The 16433-nt window shown below is 41.3% G+C and overlaps 1 protein-coding gene and 1 long non-coding RNA gene across 3 annotated transcripts in view; one reads left to right on the forward strand and one right to left on the reverse strand.

Moving 5' to 3' along the window:
• The window catches only part of LOC136324837 (uncharacterized), a 457224-nt gene that overhangs the window by 340470 nt on the left and 100321 nt on the right, over window positions 1-16433 (reverse strand). The gene's annotated exons all lie outside the window — the stretch shown is intronic.
• Window positions 1-16433, forward strand: part of TBC1D15 (TBC1 domain family member 15) — a 114898-nt gene that overhangs the window by 39285 nt on the left and 59180 nt on the right. The gene's annotated exons all lie outside the window — the stretch shown is intronic.

The following is a 16433-nucleotide window of genomic DNA, read 5'->3' on the forward strand; positions in this document are numbered from 1 at the left end:
CTAATATAAATAATGCTGTTATGAACATTCATGTACAGGTTTTTGAGTGGACATGTTTTCTCTTGAAAATGTAGGCGTGGAATCATTGAGTTGTACAATAACTTGTGTTTAACATTTGTATCATGTGTGGACTTCTCACTATGATAGAGATTTAGTTCTATCTTATATCTAATTCACCTTCACCTTGAAACATTGGCTCAGTTGTCCACATTTCTTCTCAAAGTATTTAGTCATATAGACAGTCTTCTAATTTCGTCTGCATAGAGTCATTTCTCCCAGAGTCTAAATGCTTCATTCTAAACTGGTTGCTCTTTTGGTTTGCTGTGCAGCAGTTATCCTGGGGATTCTTTATGCCTCTTTCCCATGTTTTAATTCTCATTTTTTGTATCCTTTGTTGTTATCTACCTATTTTGGGTTACTCCCTTGTTTTGGTGCAGTTCCAGTCCTGCCTGAATTGAATAGCTTGACTGGAATAGAATTACAGTAAGTTTTCCCACATATTTTTGAAAATTATACCAGAGTTGTCTAGTTTTTTATTGATGTAAAGTTGATGCATTTTAATTCACAGTCTTTTGTATGTATTTTTTCTCTTTATAATCTTTTAGGATTGCCTTTTTTTTCTAATGTTTTATATATTCTGGTAATGTCCCTTTGTGTTATTGTTTTTACCCTCTGTGCCGGGTATTTGATGGGCCCTTTTAATGTGGAAACTTTGTCTTTTAGTTCTTAGGAAATGTTTTTGAGTTATTTCAGTGATGATTTCTTCCTCCCCATTTTCCATTTTCTTTCTTTTTTATTTATTAAAATTTTTTTTTAAATAAATACATTTTAAATTTTAATGGGGTGACATCAATAAATCAGGGTACATATATTCAAAGAAAACATGTCCAGGTTATCTTGTCATTCAATTATGTTGCATACCCATCACCGAAAGTCAGATTGTCCTCCGTCACCTTCTGTCTAGTTTTCTTTGTGCCCCTCCCCCTCCCTCTCTCCTTCCTTCCCTCCCCCAACCCCCGTAACCACCACACTCTTGTCCATGTCTCTTGGTCTTGTTTTTATGTCCCACCAATGTATGGAATCCTGCAGTTCTTGTTTTTTTCTGATTTACTGATTTCACTCTGTATAATGTTATCAAGATCCCAACATTTTGTTGTAAATGATCCTATGTCATCATTTCTTATGGCTGAATAGTATACCATGGTGTATATGTGCCACATCTTCTTTATCCAGTCTTCTATTTTTTTTTTTTTTTACAATATTAAAGCCTTTAAGCAAACTCTTGGCCAATACAGCAAAAATCCATAAAAGAGTAGTGTCCTTAACATGTTCACCAAGTCCAAGTTGGCACCATCATTATGCCAAATCCATGAAAAATGCAACCCAACCCCAGTTTAGTCTGTTAGGAGCTGTCACAAGGAGCAGGAGTCCAGGAAAAGTCTGCATGGCACTGGAATTGTCACAGTTCTATACTTTGCAGCTCATATCCAAGTCCCAATGACCGCTGCTTCTAGGTAATGATTCAGGTAGACTGGAAAAGCCATCTGCAGCATGTGTGGATATGGAGCTTCTGTTCTCCTCTGCCTGGAGAGATGAGACCAGGTTGCTTTTCCCTGGAGCTCTGTGACTGTGGCTTGGTAAAGAGAACCTTGGGATACACTAAGCTGGGTGGCAAAGGTAGATTCATAATAGACGTTGGCAAAAGGGGGAAAGAGAGCTCAAAATTAGGAGTAGGTCCCAGCCTGAAATATGAGTGGGGCATTGAGGTAGGAGGAATAAAGGAAACACTATATATTAAACAAAGCAGCAGAAATAGGACTATCAACACCCACAACAGAGATCTTCGAGGGAAGAATAAAAAACCTGACTATTCAGGCAAGACATAGTTAAGTGGCCCTTGTGCAAATGAGATCAGTTTACCTGCTTCTTGGAAGAAATACCCTAGGCTCATCCACAGTGTCGTAGATGGGGCCGATGGCCCTGGGCACCTTCAGCCTTCAGTGGCAAACCGTAGCATTCTGGGTAAGGTTAGGTCATAGGTGGCTGGAGCAGGGCTGGAAGAGACTGAAGCCTCCCTTAGAGGAGCGAGGGGGAAGCCTACCTTCCAGTGTCCCTGTTTCCTCACAGCAGAGGCATGTAAGTCTGGCAGGCTTTAGCTCAATGACCTTCCTTTCCACTATTGAAGCAAGACCCAGATGGCATCCTATGAGACCCCTTTGGGGTGTTGGGGCCTTTAAGGGAGTATCCTAAAAGCTGGTAGTTCACCTGATCTCTATTGGGCTTTTTCTGCCTCTAGGTATCTTAAAAGCCATGCTCAGAAGATCTCGCTGAGGGGTTTGAGGATCCCCATCCGCCTATATAAATCTTTTCCATATATCTGGAGCTATTTGGAAAAAGACAAAATAGTGTTATTAGCTGGATCAAATAAAAGAAGGTAGTAGTTTGCAGGAGAAAAAGATTTGGTGTCTCCTGTTCATCAGCATTCAAAAGAAATTAAAAATTTTTTAAGTAAGAAGCATGATACGGTAGACCTGTAGGAGTTTCAGGATATGACTCCACCCTTTTAAATTTTTTTAAATTGACCTTAAAATATTTGCTGGGTACCCTTTAATAATACCTTGACTTTAAAGATTGTAAGAAATACACATAATTCGAAAGGTTTGACAAAATACAGTAAATGCTTTTGCTCCATATGCAGGAGCATTGTCTGTTTAACCAGTTTAGGAAATCCAATAATAGAACAGTCCATACAGACAATGAGCTATAACATTCTTAGCAGCCTCTCCTGTTCTGACAGAGGTTACTATAAATCCAGAATATGTATCCACTGTAACGTGGACATAGGACTGTTTGCAAATGAAGGTATATGAGTAACATCCATTTGCCAAAGTTGTCCTGGTAGGGGTCCTTGAGGGTTAACTCCAAATGAAGGAACAGATTGAAGTATAGGACCCCTTGGACAGGATTTCCCAATCTGCCGTTCTGCTTCCCGAGAAAGTTGAAAGTGTTTACACAGGGCTGCAGCGTTCTGGTGATGAATAGTATGAGACTGAATTGCTCAATCTGTCATGGTTGCTCCAAATAATTTTCTTTTGGGTAGCTTGATCAACAAGGGCATTCCCTTGTGCTAAAGCTCTAGGGAGCATGAAGTGAGCGCGAGTATGTCCTATAAAACATGGAGCTCTATGTTGACATACAAATCTTTGAAGAAGGAGGAACTGCTGAAATAGTTCATCAGCATTTGTCCCTAAGACAGCAGTCTTTTAGTGGAAACACCATAAGTAAATATTTGCTATCTGTATATAGATTAAAGGAGGTATATGGCAAATGCTGAAAAGCCATGATAATGGCATATAATGCTAGTCTTTGAGCTGATTTTAAGTTGACAGTTTCAGTATATAGTCCATTGATTTGCAAGAGCGATTTACCATTTAGTGGAAGTTTCCCAGAGCCATTGTTGTTGATCCTTTGAAAAAAGGAACAATAATTTTGAGGCTCAAAACATATAAGCTGTAAGGGTTGCCTATGCCCCTTGATAATCCAGGAGGCAACAAAATCAAAATATGGAAGTGTATTCCATGGGCTATTAGATGGTTCAATGTGCCCAAGCTGTAGCTGCTCTTGTACCAATCGAGCAGCTGCCCTAAGTTTCTCCTGAGAAAGGGGCCATTGGTCTACCCATACAGGATTATCTGATTTCCAAGTCATTGGGTCTGCACAATGCATTATTGAGGTAGCAGGAGCTACCAAGGCCCCTATGCTAAATTTTGATATCCTAATCCACACCTTCTGGTATTGGGTGCCACTTCTATGGGTGTGAGAATTCCTCGCTGTTCTTTCCCTAGTCCCTTGGTGGGCAAAAATCCCCGATAAAGCATCTGAGTACTGACTAAACCATTAGGACTGACAAGCAACGCTCCCATATTTTTCAAAACATCTCTACCCCACAAATTAACTGGCCATCCAGGGATCACATAAGGCTTAAAAAATCCAGAATGACCTTAATCTTCCCAATGCAGAAAAATAGAACTTTGTTGAGGGGATTTACTCTGCCCTATACCTTGTAATTCTGTGGCTGCTGCATGAGTGGGCCAGGAAGGAGGCCAAAGTAGCTTAGCAATAACAGATACATCAGCTCCAGTATCTAAAAGTCCATTAAATTTATGCTCATGTATTGTTAGTTCCATTTCAGGGTGTTCTTGACCTATTTTTTTAAATCCAGTTGTCAAAATCAAAGGAGCCAAATCACCAATTTTCTTGGGGCCCCTTTAGCAGGATGTGGCCTGAGAAGCAGAATTAGCATTGTTATACCTATTCTTCTAATTGCCTGAATTAGCCATGAGACAAACTTTTTTTTTTATTAATTTTAATGGGTGACATTGATAAAATTGTCTTCTGTCACCTTCTAACTGGTTTTCTTTGTGCCCGTCCCCTCCCCCAACCTTTTCCCTCTCCTACCCCCCACCCTGTAAGCCCAACACTGTTGTCCATGTCTCTGAGTCTCATTTTTATGTCCCACCTATGTATGGAATCATATAGTTCTCACTTTTTTCTGATTTACTTATTTCGCTCAGTATAATATTATCAAGGTCCATCCATGTTGTTGTAAAAGATCCGATGTCGTCATTTCTTATGGCTGAGTAGTATTCCACAGTATATATATATACCAAAGCTTTTTAATCTACTGGTCCTCTGACGGACACTTGGGCTGTTTCCACATCTTTGCTATTGTGAACAAAGCTGCCATAAACATGGGGGTGCATTTCTTCTTTTCAAACAATGCTATGGTGTTCTTGGGGTATATTCCTAACAGTGGTATAGCTGAGTCAAAAGGCAGTGTCTGTTCATTTCTTTTGCCCATTTTTGGATTGGATTGTTTGTCTTCTTGGTATTAAGTTTTACAAATTCTTTATAAATTTTGGTTATTAACCCCTTATCAAACATATTGTCAAATATATTCTCCCATTGTGTAGTTTGTCTTTTTATTCTGTTCTTATTATCTTTAGCTGTGTGGAAGCTTTTCAGTTTGATAAAGTCCCATTTGTTTATCCTGTCTTTTATTTCACTTGCCTATGGAGACAAATCGGCAAATATATTGCTGCGAGAGATGTCAGAGAGCTTACTGCCTATGTTTTCTTCTAAGATGCTTATGGTTTTATGGCTTACATTTAAGTCTTTTATCCATTTTGAGTTTATTTTTGTGAATGGTGTAAGTTGGTGGTCTAGTTTCATTTTTTTGCAGGTGGCTGTCTATAATTTTCCCAACACCATTTGTTGAAGAGGCTGTCTTTACTCCAATGTATGCTCTTACCTTCTTTGTCAAATACCAGTTGTCCATAAAAGTGTGAGTTTATTTCTGGGTTCTCAGTTCTGTTCCATTGATCTATATGCCTGTTCTTATGCCCTATAATATAACTTGATATCCAGAAGTGTGATACCTCCCACTTTATTCTTCCTTTTCAAGACTGCTGAGGCTATTCGTGTTCTCTTTTGGTTCCATATAAATTTTTGGAATATGTGTTCTATATCTTTGAAGTAAGTCATTGGTATTTTAATTGGTATTGCATTGAACTTATAAATTGCTTTGGGTAATATGGACATTTTAATGATGTTTATTCTTGCTAACCATGAGCATGGTATATGCCTCCACTTGTTTGTATCTTCCTTGATTTCTTTTATCAATGTTTTACAATTTTCTGAGTACAGGTCTTTAATGTCCCTGGTTAAATTTATTCCTAGGTACTTTATTTTTTTGGTTGCAATGGTAAAGGGATTGATTCCTTAATTTCTCTTTCTGACAGTTCATTGTTAGTATATAAAAATGCCTCTGATTTCTGAGTATTGATTTTATATCCTACCACCTTGCTGAATTCATTTATCAGGTCTAGTAGTTTTTTGACTGCAACTTTTTAGGGTTTTCTATATACACTATCATATCATCTGCAAATAATGATAGTTTTACTTCTTCTTTTCCAATTTGCATGCCTTTTATTTCTTTTTCTTGTCTGATTGCTGTGGCTAGGACTACCAGAACTATGTTGAATAAGAGTGGTGAAAGGGGTCACCCCTGCCTTGTTCCTGATCTTAAGGGTTAAGGGTATTGCTTTTAATTTTTGCCCATTGAGTATGATGTTGGCTGTGGGCCTGTCATAGATGGCCTTTATCATGTTGAGGTATGTTCCCTGTATTCCCACTTTGCTGAGAGTTTTGATCATGAATGGGTGCTGGATTTTATCAAATGCTTTTTCTGCATCTATTGAAATTATCATGTGGTTTTTTCCTTTCTTTTGTTTACGTGATGAATCACATTGATTGATTTGCGAATATTGTACCAGCCTTGCCTCCCAAGAATAAATACCACTTGATCATGGTGTATGATTTTTTCCATATATTGCTGGATCCGGTTTGCTAATATTTTGATGAGGATTTTTGCATCTAAATTCATCAGGGATATTGGCCTATAATTTTCTTTCTTTTTGTTGCCTTTGCCTGGTTTTGGAATAAGAATTATGCTCACCTCATAAAAAGAGCTTGGAAGTCTTCCTTCCTCTTGAATTTTTTGAACTAGCTTGAGAGGGATAGGAGTTAGTTCTTCTTTGAATATTTGGTAGAATTCACTTGTGAAGCCATCATGCCCAGGACTTTTCTTTGTTGGGAGTTTTTTTTTTTTTTTTTTTTTTTTCCATTTTTCTGAAGCTGGAAACAGGCAGAGACAGTCAGACAGACTCCCGCATGCGCCCGACCGGGATCCACCCGGCACGCCCACCAGGGGCGACGCTCTGCCCACCAGGGGGCGATGCTCTGCCCATCCTGGGCGTCGCCATGTTGCGACCAGAGCCACTCTAGCGCCTGGGGCAGAGGCCACAGAGCCATCCCCAGCGCCCGGGCCATCCCTGCTCCAATGGAGCCCTGGCTGCGGGAGGGGAAGAGAGAGACAGAGAGGAAAGCGCGGCGGAGGGGTGGAGAAGCAAATGGGCGCCTCTCCTGTGTGCCCTGGCCGGGAATCGAACCCGGGTCCTCCGCACGCTAGGCCGACGCTCTACCGCTGAGCCAACCGGCCAGGGCGGGAGTTTTTTAATAACTGTTTCAATCTCATTTGTTGTAATTGGTCTGTTTAGGTTTTCTGATTCTTCCAAATTGATTTTTGGAAGATTATATGTTTCAAGGAATTTGTCCATTTCACCTAGGTTGTCTAGTTTTTTGGTGTACAGTTCTTCTTAGTATTTTCTTACAATATTTTGTATTTCTCTTGTATCATTTGTTATTTCTCCATTCTCATTTCTAATTTTATTTATTTGAGTCCTCTCTCTTTTTTTCTTCGTGAGTCTGGTTAGAGGTTCATCAATCTTGTTTACGTTTTCAAAGAACCAGCTCCTAGTTTCATTGATCCTCTGTATTGTTTCTTTAGCCTCTATGACATTTATTTCTGCTCTGATCTTTATTATTTCCTTCCTTCTACTAGCTCTGGGCTTTACTTGCTGTTCTTTTTCTAGTTCTTTTAGATGTAGGGTCAAGTTGTTTATTTGAGCTTTTTCTAGCTTCTTGAGGTATGCCTGTAATGCTATGAACTTCCCTCTCAGGACTGCTTTTGCTGTGTTCCATAAATTTTGAGTTGATCTATGCTCATTATCGTTTGTTTCTAGGAATTTTGAAATTTCTTCTTTGACCTCATTGTTTACCCATTCGTTATTTAATAACATGCTGTTTAGTTTCCAGGTGTTTAGTATTTTTTTAGTTTTTCTGTGTGGTTGATTTCTAGTTTCATGCCGTTGTGATCAGAGAAAGTGCTCGATATGATTTCAATCTTCTTAAATTTGTTGAGACCACTTTTGTGCCCTAACATATGGTCTATTCTAGAGAATGTACCATGAGCACTTGAAAAGAATGTATATTCTGCTGCTTTAGGGTGAAAGGTACTGAAGATATCTATTAAATCGAGTTGATCTAATATGTCCTTTAAGTCTGCTGTTTCTTTGTTAATTTTCTTTCTTGAGGATCTATCTAATGATTTTAATGGGGTATTGAAATCCCCTACTATTATAGTATTGCTATTGATCTCGCCCTTTAAATCCATCAAAGTCTGCTTTATATTTTTAGGTGCTCCTATATTAGGTGCGTAGATATTTATAACGGTTATATCTTCCTGTTCGATTGCTCCCTTTATTATTATGTAGTGACCTTCTTTATCTCTAAGTATAGTTTTTGTTTTGAAGTCCATTTTGTCTGATATAAGTATTGCTACTCCAGCTTTTTTTTCATTTCCATTTGCATGAAATATTTTTTTTACATCCTTTTATCTTCAGTCTATGTGCATCTTTTGATTTAAGGTGTGTCTGTTGTAGACAGCATATGTATGGGTCCTGTTTTTTTTTTTTTTTTTTTATTTATTCATTTTTTAGAGATGAGAGAGAGAGAGAGAGAGAGAAGGGGGGAGGAGCTGGAAGCATCAACTCCCATATGTGCCTTGACTAAGCAAGCCCAGGGTTTTGAACTGGCGACCTCAGCATTTCCAGGTTGATGCTTTATCCACTGCGCCACCACAGGTCAGGCTGGTCCTGTTTTCTTATGCATGCAGCAACCCTATGTCTTTTGATCGGATCATTCAATCCATTTACATTTAAGGTTATTATTGATATGTAATTGTTTATTGCCATTTTCTTCTTTAAAACTGTATTCCTCTTTTGCTATATTCTTTTTCTCCTTTGATCTGTTTATAACAGGTCCCTTAGCATTTCTTGCAGCCTTGGTTTGGTTGCAGTGAATTCCTTGAGGTTTTTTTTGTCTGTAAAGCTTTTTATTTCTCCTTCAATTTTTTATCCTTGTTACTTAGATGAGTTTCCAGTAGGCAGCATACAGTTGGATTTTCTTTTTTAATCCATTCTGCTACTCTGTGCCTTTTTATTGGTGAGTTTAATCCGTTTACATTTAGTGTAATTATTGATACTTGTGAGTTCCCTATTGCCATTTTATATCTTGCTTTCTGTTAGTTTTGTGTCTTGTTTGATCCTTCTCTTTCGTTTTTCTATCTTTTGTTTTTATTTGGTTGTATTCCATACATCTTTCCTCTGTTGCTATCTTTTTTATCTCATGTGCTTCTGTGGTGGTTTTTTCAATGGTGGTTACCTTTGAGTACCCTGTTCATTGTAGCGAACTATTTTGTGAGTACTTTTGCACTCCATCGTCCTTTGCTACTGTTAATCTCCATCTTCTCCCCCTCTTTCTTTTTGTTGTTGTCACAGTTTAAATTTGGTTTTATTGTGTTCTTCTTGGAGCTTTTACTTGTGGCTCTGTTTTTTTTTGTTCTTTGTATCTGATTGGAGAACCCCCTTTAGGAATTCCTGGAGTGGGGGTTTTCTGATGATAAATTCCCTCATCTTTTCTGTATCTGTGAATGTTTTTATTTCTCCTTCGTATTTGAAGGATAGCTTTGATGGGTATAGTATTCGTGGCTGAAAGGTCCTCTCTTTCAGGACTTTAAATATTGGGGTCCACTCTCTTCTAGCTTGTAGAGTTTCTGCTGAGAAATCTGCTGATAATCTAATGGGCCTTCCTTTATATGTTGTGTTCTTCTTTTCCCTGGCTGCCTTGAGAATTTTTTCTTTGCTGTTGGTTTGTGTCAATTTCATTATGATATGCCTTGGAGTAGGTTTGTTGGGGTTAAGAAAACTTGGAGTTCTGTTTGCTTCTTGAACTTGAGGCTTTAGTTCTTTCCGCAGGCTTGGGAAGTTCTCATCTATTATTTGTTTGAGTATGTTCTCCATTCCATTTTCTCTCTCTTCTCCCTCTGATATACCTATTATTCTTATGTTATTCTTTTTGATGGAGTCAGATAATTCTTGTAGGGCTATCTCATTTTTTTTAATTTTTGAGTCTCTTTCTTCTTCTCTCTGTTGTGCCTCAAGTTGCTTGTCTTCTATTTCCCTAATCCTCTCTTCTATCTGACCTGTTCTATTAGCTAAGCTTGTTACTTCGTTTTTCAGCACGTGAATTGAGTTTTTCATCTCTGTTTGATTTGTTTTTATAGTTTCAATTTCCTTGGACATATATTCTTTGTGTTCTTTGAGTTGTTTTCTGAGCTCCCTAAATTGCCTTTCTGTGTTTTCTTGTATATCTGGGAGGATTTTTAGGATTTCTATCTTGAATTCTCTGTCATTTAGCTCCAAGGTTTCCAATATATTAAATTTTTTCTCCATAGATTTTTCCTCATCTAGCTGTGTTACCTCTCTTTCTTTTGTATCCATGATATTCGATTTTCTCTTCCTTAATGGCATCTGAGGGTGGTTTTGTTGATAGTATTAATGAGATTTAATAAAGAATAAAAAGTTTAAAAAAATAATAAAAAAAATAAAAAATCAAAAAGAGTTGTTTTTTTTTAAAAAAATTAATAATGAAATAAAGAAAAATAAAATAAAAATTAAAAAAAAAGGAAATTATTCCCCCCCTCCTTTTTTCCTCTTCTCTCCTCTCCCCTCTTTCTTGAGAAAATTTTCTGGTGGACTGTGAATTATAACAAACAATGCCTGTGATGGAGGGCCTGAATTGGGGAAAAGTAATAAAGGGGCAGAAAAAAAAAGAAAAAAAAAAAGAAAAAAGAAAAAAAAAAGAGCGTATGGACCCACAAAAAGCAAATAAGGAAAAAATTTGGGTCAAGAATAAAATGATTTGCTTTTAGGTGTTGGTTGTCTAAGAGTTATGAGAGGAATAAGAGGAAAATGGAAAAATGGGGGGACAAATTAAAAAATTACTATTGTATTTAGTGGAACAAGGACTAGATAATATGGAGAGCCAGGGATGGGAGCACTGCTAGTGAGTTAAAAAGGTGAAGTAAAAACCCAAAATGCCACAAACATAGGTTTGAGTCCCAGATAGGATAATTTGTTTGTTATTGAGGTTTGAATGAGAGGAGATGTAAAGGAGAAAGGAAGAAACTAATATAGAGGGAGAAAAGAAAGAGAGAGAAAAAAAGAGGGAACCACTAAAGGAAGAAAAAAGAAATGGGAGGAGAGAGAGAGAGTTAAGGGTTTTAGAGTGCAACCCTCATAGAGAGAAAGGAAGAGAAGAGAAAAGATAATGGGAGATGTAACACTTATGGGTAGTGTAGTTCAAGGAGAGGAGAGAGTAAGACCGGCAGAGAGTTAATCGGCCAAATTGGAGGAGGAAAAAAAGTATCAAGAATGAAGATAAGAGAAACAAACTAACAAATATAATAAAATGGGATAGGTTATAAAGTCTGCAGATTATTCTTGATTTTGAGAGGTTATCTTCTTGCTTTTTCTTTTCTCTCCCTCTTCCTGGTCGGTGACTCTGTACCCCGGGTTCTGCCCCTTTGGCACGCTCAGGTAGAGGTTTGCAGCTGATAAGTCTCTATGGCGATGTCATGTATTGTTCTTTAGTCTCGTTGGCAGTCGAAGCTCATTAGCATTTATAGTCTCCGACAGTGAGAGAGTCCGTGTTCCTGGAGCCTTTCTCCTAGTCTTTCCTTCCTCAATTAGTAGCCTGATAATCCAGCTATGGGGTTGCTGCTGCCTCTGCCTGGATAGTAAGAGGCTCAAAGAGCTGGCAACTCCCCACTCTATTTCCACTCAGCACAGGGCTCTGGGTAAGGCTCAGTCAGTCAGAGCTGCTAGCATAATCAGGCGGGCTTTCCGCCCACTCAAAGACCTCTGGCTCTGCCACTCTGTCCGGTAACACAAGCGGGCGCCCACTTCCGGGGCGCTTGGAGGAAACTCTCACTCACTGTCTGTGACCAGGATATCCGGCCAGCAGTCTCACGCTCTGAGTGAAACCCCCAACCGCAGGGAAAAGTTGCAGTGTTGGAATTGAGTCTCGCTCCGTCCCCGTGCGTGGCTTTTTCAAGGCGCTGGGGCGGCCCGAGATTCCGCTTTGGCCCACACTAAGGCCCCTGACTCTGCCCCTCTGTGCGATAACACGGGCGCACACTGCCGAGGCACTCGGAGGAATCGCTCACTCCTTATCTGCGCGCGCAAACCAGGATATGAGGCCTGCCGCGTTTCCCTCTGAGTGAAACACCCTCCAGCACGGAAAATCTCCACCGTTGGAATTAATTCTCACTCCCTCCCGTGCGTGGCTTTCCCAGGGCGCTGGGGCTGCCCAGAGACTCTGCCCTCCGCCCACAGAAAGGCCTCTGACCCTGCCTCTCCGTGGGGCAACACGGGCACCCACTCTCGGGGCCTAGGAAGAAATTCTCGCCCACTAACTGCGCACCGACCAGGAGACCGGGTAAAATGGCCGCTCCGCTTGTCTTTCTTTGTTTGGGTTTGGCGCGAGTGTTAGCTTGTATTGCCCGGCTTGCCACAGGATCAGATTTTCCTCGGCTTGGATCTCCGTGCCACAGTCTGGTTCGGCCGTTTGTGCTGCGGTCTGGATCTATTCACCCCCTTTGCCCGCCTCAGTTTCTATATTCACAGTTACCAGAGAAAGCCGCCCTGTTTAGGTTAGTGAAGAAGGCGGAGCATTTCTTACTCCCTATTTCCTTCGGGGTTTGGTTATATATTTAGCCAATTTTTCACTCAGTCATACCTTTGGGTGTATTGCGAAGCATCTGGAAGCTCCAAGTATAGGTTTTTCTGTTTCTGGTTGAAGATCTTGTTGAGTTTTGGGGGAGATTTATCGGTATCGCTTTCTACCCCGCCATTACTCTGACGTCATCCTCTCCTTCAATTTTAAACAATAGCCTTGCTGAATAAAGTAGTCTTGGTTGTAGGCTCTTGTTCTGCATTACTTTGAATATTTCTTGCCATTCCCTTCTGGTCTCAAGTGTTTCTGTTGAGAAGTCAGAAGTCATCTTTATGGGGACTCCTTTGTAGGTGATAGTCTTTTTTTCTCTAGCAGCTTTTAATATTTTCTCTTTATCACTTAGCTTTGGGATTTTAATTATGATGTGTCTTGGGGTTGATTTCTTTAGGTTTCTTCTTAATGGAGTTCTCTGTGCTTCCTGAACATGTGAGATGTTTTCCTGCCTTAATTGAGGGAAGTTTTCCGCTATGATATGCTTGAACAAAGTCTCTATCCCTTGTTCTTTCTTTTCTTCTTCAGGAACCCCTATGATGCGGATGTTATTTCTTTTCATGTTGTCACAGAGCTCTCTTAGAGTTTCCTCAGACTTTTTGAGTCTCTTTTCTTTTTTCTGCTCTGCTTCCGTGCCTTTATTTATGTGTCCTCTAACTCTCTGATTAGATTCTCCGCTTCATCCATCCTGCTTTTAATTCCTTCCATTGTGCTCTTCAATTTGGATATTGTATTTGTCATTTCTGACTGATTCTTTTTTATTATTTTAATGTCCTTTTTTATATTTGCTATCTCTTTATTTAGGTGTTTGTAGTGACTAGCTATTGTTGTTCTGATATCTTTGAGCATCCTAACAATTGTTATTTTAAACTCTTCATCTGGTAATTTGGTTATATCTGATTCATTTAGGTCCTTTTCTGGGGATTTCTCTTGGTTCATTTGTGTTGCATTTCCCTGCCTTCACATTTTCTCTGTGTAAAGGAAGGTTTTGGCCACTGGAGTCCACTGGGTATGTCCTCTGTTCCCTAGGTATGGTCTGTCTGCAGGCCCACCACCCCCTCTTCTGTTGCTGCCTAGGATTTTGGTTTTGGGCGTTGCCGGAGCCTGCCCACTGGGGTTGTTGCTGTGGTTTCCACCTCTTCTTCAGGGGAGTGGCTGTGATCACGTGCTCGGGTGCACAAGCCTTGTTGGCCTTGGCCTTTGACCCGCCCCCATGGGTGGCGTTATGCTCGGCCCTGAGGGCAGTGGTGAGCACCTTTTTCAGCTGCGGGTCTCTGCCTATATCCGGGCTTTCGCCCCGCCCTTGCAGGAGGAGGCCACTCGAGGAACCGCTGCTAGCCTTGGCTCTACTGGCCGGGCAGGACTTTGTGCCTGTGCTCAGCTCAGTAGTGGAACTCTGCCTATTCTGGGCTCTTGGCTCCACCCCCGCGGGAGGAGCTTGCTCCCAAGTCAGGCCACACACCTCGGTTCCTCGGGCGGGGCAAGGCTGTGCTCCTGTGCCCTTGCTCAAGGGCTGGTCTCCACCCCTTCTGGAGTTCCCGCCCTTCTCCCTCAGCTGCTGGCAGCTGGGCTTGACCGCTTTTGCATGCCTACTCCTACCCCACCGAGCAAGACTGAGTTCACATGTGAGCCCAGTGGCAGCCAGCAGGCTTCCAACCGCGCCTCTGCGTCCCATCGCCTCCCGCCCTCTGGCGACCCTCAGCCACGTGGGTACGGACACTGCAGCTCAGACCCTGAGACTCACTACTGAAGACCCGAAAGCTCCCTCCTTCTAAGCAACTCTGCTCTGAGTGCCGCGGGAGAGCTTGTTTGGCTTGTGTCCTGCTTCCCTTTGCTGGTATTACTGTTTTCAGGGGAAATATTCACTTCAGATTTGGGGAGTGACTTGTCCCAGGGGTTAGGGTGGCTATATCCCAAAGTGTTTCTCCCTGTGCCTCCTAGATTACACTCTCTTCCTGCTACTTCGGTACTCTTCCTCTCTCCCCATCCCCTGGAGCCCCAGGTGAGTGGTTGTGAGAGAGTTGTTCTGCGCGATCCCTTTAAGAAGAACCCTGGGTCTGAGAAATCAGACTCCTTCTCACAAACAGTATCCTGACTTGTTTCCAGCTAAATACTGTCCTTATGCCTCTTCTGGGCTCTGGGGCTGCAGGCTGGGGCTTTGTTCCTACGATTCAGGACCCTCCCTTCTCTGCTAAACTCAGTTCCCACCACGCGAGTCTCTCCCGGCTGCTGTTTGCTCCGGGGAGCTGGGCAGCCCTCTCCATGTTTCCGCTTTTCTTACCAGTCTCGATGTGGCTTCTTCAGTGTTCTTTAGTTGAAGGGTCCTCTTGGTTTAGTCCAAAGTTTTTTTCAGATGATAGTTCTTAAAGTTAGTTTGGAATCCACTTTGGTTCTGGGAGGTGGATGTTGGTATGTCCGCTTACTCCAGCGTCATCTTGTCTTCCCCCTATTTTTAAATTTTTATTTACTTATTTTAGTGAGTGAGGAAGACAGACACACACACACACACACACACACACACACACACACACACAGGAACATTGAACTGTTCCTGTATATGCCCTGACCAGGGATCGAACCAGCAACCTCTGCACTTTGGGACAATGCTGTAATCAACCAAGCCATGTGGCCAGGGCCCATTTTCTGTACCTTTAAAAAAAATTTTATTTTAAAAATTTTATTGATTTTTAGAGAGAGAGAAAGGAGGGGAAGGGCACAAAGCATCAACTTGTAGTTTCTTCATGTATGTGCTTTGATCAGGAAAGCTAGGGGTTTTGAACTGGTGACGGCACCATTGTAGGCCAACGCTTTATCCACTGCACCACCACAGGTCAAGCTCATTTTCTTTCTTTTTTTTTACAGAGACAGAGAGTCAGAGAGAGGGATAGGGACAGACAGACAGGAACAGAGAGAGATGAGAAGCATCAATTCTCAGTTTTTTGTTGCGACACCTTAGTTGTTCATTGATTGCTTTCTCATGTGCCTTGACCGTGGGCCTTCAGCAGACCAAGTAATCCCTTGCTCAAGCCAGCGACCTTGGGTCCAAGCTGGTGAGCTTTGCTCAAATCAGGTGAACCCACGTTCAAACTGGTGACCTTGGGGTCTCGAACCTGGGTCCTTCCGCATCCCAGTCCGACGCTCTATCCACTGCACCACCACCTGGTTAGACCCATTTTTTTTCTTTATGGAAGAACTCTTTAGACCTTCTGGATTGGTCCTATAGTTTTTTTAATACTTCCTTTCCTATTTTCTGATTCTTTGTCTTTGTTTATTTTTGTGTACTGTTTTCTAGGAAATTTCTCCAATTTTATCTTCCAGTTTTTTGTCATTTAATATTTGATTATAGTTTTAGTTTCTAAGATATTATATTGTGTTTCCTTCCCCCCTTTATAAAAACAACATCCTGTTTTATTAAGTGAGAGGCAGGGAGGCAGATGGGCAGGCTCCTTCATGCGCCCCAACAGGGATCTACTGGGCAAGTCTCCTACTGGGCAAGTCTCATACTGGGCAACGCTCTGCCCATTTGGGACCACTGCTTCATTTCTCTGCACCTGAGCTATTTTAGCACTTGAGGTGGGGCCATGGAGCCATCCTCAGTGCCTAGGGCCAACTTCCTCAAACCATTCGAGCCATGGCTGCAGGAAGTGAAGGGGGAAAGGGAGAGAAGCAGATGGTTTGCATTTCCTGTGTGCCCTGATCAGGAATTGAACCCGGGACTTCCATACGCTGGGCTGATGCTCTATGCTGATGCTCTACTGCTGAGCCAACCGGCCAGGGCCAGCATCCTATTCTTAGTGGATGCAATATCCTTCCTTATTTCTAAGGAGTTGAAAGGTAGTTGTTTAGATGCTTGCATCTCTCTGTATAGTAGTCTACTTCCTCTAATTGACTTTTTCCCCCTTGTT

Source organism: Saccopteryx bilineata, chromosome 2 (genome assembly GCF_036850765.1).
Source record: "Saccopteryx bilineata isolate mSacBil1 chromosome 2, mSacBil1_pri_phased_curated, whole genome shotgun sequence".
Lineage (NCBI taxonomy): Eukaryota > Metazoa > Chordata > Mammalia > Chiroptera > Emballonuridae > Saccopteryx > Saccopteryx bilineata.